Raw genomic sequence first — 5,440 nt, forward strand, 5'->3', positions numbered from 1 at the left:
AAGCGCATAAAACGCTGTCTGTTCCCCGGCGCAATGCGACAGCAGGTGCGATGCAATTGTTTTTTGCTAGTTTCAGCCAGACGCAGTTGCCATTATATCATCGTTATCAAAATATCAACAGTATTTTTTGAGATATTTAAAGGACGCGTTAGTAATATGGGCCTATATACAGATGCACAATGCACATACGCTCTGCTTTTAACAGACACACAGGGACTCGCAGCAGCACACAAACATGCCAAATATTAAACATAAAGGCTTACAATTTAAAAGATTATTGTTGTATACATAAAGATAAAAATGCCAACATGTCATAATAGTCATTGCATGTATTAAAATGAGTAATGACAAATTAAGTGGATGCTTATTTAACCTATTGTGCCAATACACACATGTATTTAAACTGATTTTTCAGGATGAGGGTGTCTATATTCTGCCATGTACATAGCGAATCCACCATGGTGCAAGCACAACTGGCTTTTAAAGGGAATGGGAGATTAGACACACCCATAACTCATTAAGATAATAGTTTTAACCCTTTTAGACCATGCACCTGGCGTGTTTTTTCCATCGTTAAACGAGCAAAAGTGGATTCGAACATGCCCTAAATGCACCTACACCATGCGCTTTAGACTATGCATTTAGATCCTTAAAATAGGGCCCCTAAATGTAGAGATAAACAATATTGTTGGTCTAGCCATGTGAAATGTAATATAAAATATGTCATGATGAAAAAAAGCTTTTTAATCCAAAAGTGCTGTTATTTTTTAATTTACTTATACATCTACCTACAAAATTGTATATTGAATAATTTAAATTGAGGTGAAAGAAAGAAAAAACTAGCCGTAAAAAAATATCTGTTCAAGAAATATGTTGCTTTGGTGAACAGGTGAAAAATACAGTTTAGTAGACGTTATATTTAAATAATTAAGTATCACATAGAAATGCTTTGTATCTTAATGTGTTTGCATACTGTATATGTGTGAACTGTTCTTTAGCACATGTTGAAGAAATGTGTAACCACAATGTGACATGCGTGACAGTTGTGCTAGAGAGCCGAACTCTGAAGGATAGAGGTGGCAGATGGTCACGGACCGACCCAAGGTCATCTGGCACCGTTACTGTCTGACCGCTGGATTTGAAACCCAGCACTCCACTCTCTGTCTCTCCCTATCCACACACACGCACACACACACACCCTTCCAAACTTGTAAACTAGGTCAGAGAAAAGCAGGGACATGGCCCTCCTATCTTCATTTTAACATACACACACACACACACACTCACTCCCCACCCATTATTTTATCCCAGGCTGCTCTTCTGGCTCTCTCGTTCAAGCGAGCACACAGACGGTTTTGCCTTCAACTCGCCTAAATGCTTTTGTTTCTGGAAATTGCCCTGGCAGAATCTGAGAGGGTGGCGGGACACAATGTTAATGATCTTCTTCAGGCATGGAAATCCCAGCCACACGGATACAGATGCTGCACATTCATCGGTTCTTGTTTTCCACGAGCCGAAATAAAACAACAACAACAGCAACAAAAAGACAATGTTTCGAAGCTGTTCCACAATCCTGTAGCTTTGTAGTAAAAAAAAAAAAGAAGAAAACAAAAATGTGGTTTATACCATCTCACCTAATCATATAAATCTGATTATCACTGCGACAAAAACAACGGCAGTATTGCGTTCCACTGAGTCAATCTGCATTTGCTTTTCTTAGAAACATACCAGGAATATCTAATGACAGCACGTCTCCTGAGACAGAACCTGACACTTTATTGCAGAGGAGGTGCGCTGTTCTTATATATTGTTGAAGGTACATTTCCATGAACACTGCTCCCATCCTATGAAACCTGATCTCTATTTAAAATGAACCAAGGAAAGATTTAACATTTTAACTTTGGGGTGAGTTTGTCATCTAAAATATTAGAATTCGGCATTCAAAGCGATCCAAACTTTTCAATAAACCCTACACGTATTGTTCAACCATTTTATTTATGTATTTTCTTTTTTAGCTTTAACTGTGTGGAACACAATAACATGGCAATTCGTAAATATTCTGAACTGGTGGCTAATTTGTGCGAATTTGTACAATATTCTTAAATTGTTGGCGGTTAGGTTTAGGGGTGGACCTTTATTCTTAGGATTTGTTCACAATTCACTTTTTGATTTTCTAAAAATTGCATGTTTCTGTACAAATTCGTACGGAACTGCCACCTCGTAAAATAGTGACGTTTTCTAATGCGATCGGGTTGTCGGGTTGTGTGTGACAAATATAAAAGCCCATCTCTGGCCGGATAGTGATGTGAATCCGCTTCTTTGGGAACTGATGCTATCTGACTTAATTCCAATGCAGTAAAGTCATGCATGGAAAAATGTTCCTTTAAATCTAGCCATCTACAAATATCTTTTCTGAAAAGAAGCCATTCAAACAAAACCACATTCATTTCCTGCAGCAGAAATATGCATGTGTCCAGAACACAACACATCTGGAAGTCTTTAAGAACATACATACACATGACACAGTGTTTGAAACGCTCTGCTGAGGTCATTGGGTGCTTTTCCTTCGTCTTTTGTTTCCCTTTGTTTTCCTTGTATGGACCAGTCTTCTCTCTGCATTTGTTATCATTTGAATGCTCATGGTTTTTTATCAGTGTGAGCCAGGGCACCCGCAAACACTGGCACGCTTAAAAGTGCAAAAACGTGTCTATATGCAAACACTACTCCCCAAAAATGGAGATTTTTAAGAAGCGCGGGTATCCGAAGGTTGTCGCCCCAATTAGTAAGGAAGCTCAGATGCGTCATAATACATTTGGGTTGCGTAGAAGCACAGGGGTCCTGCACAAGAGATCATTTTGTTTGAATGTGTATTCACTGAACCATTCTTGAAAGCAGAGTGACACCTAAAGGCTGATGTAGCCCTCCCTCACCCATCCACACATTCCATTTTTCCGTTCTTCCATGGGTCTTCCTCATTCAAGGACACAGTGATTTTGGGTAGAGAAAAGTGATGAGCTTTAACTTTTCTGTATCTGAGAGCTCCGAGCTCTGGTACGGGGCATCAAATTCCTTCCCCCTAATGACTCGCCTCGGGCGGGCTCGAGGTAAAGCGCTGGTTTCATCTCTCGGTAGCTCCATCTGATTGGCCGGCGGGAATAGTCTGCCACGTGCATTCTCCCCAGCCAGCGGTTGCCACTGCGTAGACTATTGTGTCTGGATAGCAACACTTTTGGCAGTGGCACTCAAAAATAAAAATAAAACATAATTTAGTATGTTTATGAATCCATTTACATTGTGGGGACCGCTGGCTGGTCCTTAGAATGTAAGGGGATTCATAAACATACTAAATTATGTTATTTATTTATTTTTGGAAAATGTAAAAATGCTGAATGTTTCCTGTGATGGGTAGGTTTAGGGGCAGGGGCAGTGTATGGGGACAGAGTGTACAGTTTGTACAGTATGAAATCCATTACGCCTATAGAAAGTCCTCAATTCACAAAAACACAGTATGAGTGTGTGTGTGTGTGTGTGCGTGCGTGCGTGCGTGCGTGCGTGCATGCGTGCGTGCGTGCGTGCGTGCGTGCGTGCGTGCGTGCATGTGTGTGTGTGCCTGTTTATGTGGTTTATGAGGACACAAATTTGTATAACTAAATGGGTATTACACTGGTTTTACACTATAAATGTGGTTTATGAGGACATTTCAAATGTCCTCATATTTCAAATAGCTTTAAAATCATACTAAGTTATGTTTTTTTGAGAAAGTAAAAATGCAGAATGTTTCCTGTAATGGGTAGGTTTAGGGGCAGGGGCAGTGTAAGGGGATAGAAAATATGGTTTGTACGGTATAAAACCATTACACCTATGGAGAGTCCCTGTATACCACATAGACCAACATGTGTGTGTGTGTGTGTGTTTGTGGATTCGCTCAGACCTGGCCTTTTTGTTTATGATGCAGCAATGACGTGTTTAATTCAGTCGAAATGTCCAAAGCTTCAGTGGTCAACAAGAATGAAGTGTGCTGTCAGCGGGTTTTAATTAGTGGGATTACAGACGCACAGCATGTGAGATGGTGATTATTAGAGCCGACACAGAGATACACATCGACAAACCTTCCTTTGAACATCTCCAGTCCCCTTTGTGCTTTGACTGGAGTTTCATCACCTGCGAATATTCATCAGCGGAAAGAAGAAAAGCTACTGATAATTCTTACAGAATCCAGGGGGTTTATCATTACAGAGGCTAAACGTACCTCATTCCACTGCGTTCATGGGGTCTCGGTTACCCGCGGGTGTTGATTTGGATTGGATTGAGTTAGGGATTCAAGCTGTCTCCACACTGCATGGGCAGTGAACTTTTTCAATAGGATAGGTCTACACAAATGTGTGCATGGGAGAATAGGCAAGGCGAAACCATTTACAGGCTGTTGATGCGTGACATGGTCATATTAAGCAGAAACTCAACAGAATGACCAACACATCATGAATGGGAAATAAAAAAATTAGGGAAGACTGGAGATCATTGTCATTTGGAGAATTTGACACAAGGTCTATAAGTGAAAATAACATTTTAGCTAAAGGTTCAATTAAGCAAATGTTTTTTGTCTGCAGTGGTTTTATAGGATCAAAATTGTGTTCAATTAATTTGTTTTATCAATTCTGTCCCTAAAATAAGATCCAACAATTTCATAATTTTTACTACAGCTGTTGAGACACGCGCACACACACACACACACACACACACACACACACACACACACACACACACGCGCGCACATGTCGTGTTTCCATGTTTTATGGGGACTTTCCATAGGCGTAATGGATTTCATACTGCACAAACTGTATTTTCTATCCCCTTACACTGCCTCTGCCCCTAAACCTACCCATCACAGGAAACATTCTGCATTTTTACTTTCTCAAAAAAACTCCTTCTGTGTGATTTATAAGATGTTTTCCTCACAAGGACAAGGATTTCGGATATTGCCATCTTTGTGGGGACATTTTGTCCCCATAACGTAGGGATTACCAGGTCGCACATGCACACACACACACACACACACACACACACACACACACACACACACACACACACACACACACACACACACACGTATACGTTTTAGGGGTGTAACGATACCCTCATGTGACAATTTGATACATATCACGATACTAAACTCACGATACAATATTATTTCGATACTCAAAGACATTTGGTAAAAGGTTAACAAAAAGTTACCATTTATGTTAATGCTGAGTGTGTGTGTGTGTGTGTGTGTGTGTGTGTGTGTGTGTGTGTGTGTGTGTGTGTGTGTGTGTGTGTGTGTGTGTGTGTGTGTGTGTGTGTGTGTGTGTGTGTGTGTGTGTGTATAGTTTCCTTTTACTTTTTTTACTTTTTTCATGCTGCTTAAATAATACATATTTAGATAAAATATTTGTAAGTCTTT

The sequence above is a fragment of the Pseudorasbora parva genome, chromosome 22, assembly GCF_024679245.1.
Source record: "Pseudorasbora parva isolate DD20220531a chromosome 22, ASM2467924v1, whole genome shotgun sequence".
Classification (NCBI taxonomy): domain Eukaryota; kingdom Metazoa; phylum Chordata; class Actinopteri; order Cypriniformes; family Gobionidae; genus Pseudorasbora; species Pseudorasbora parva.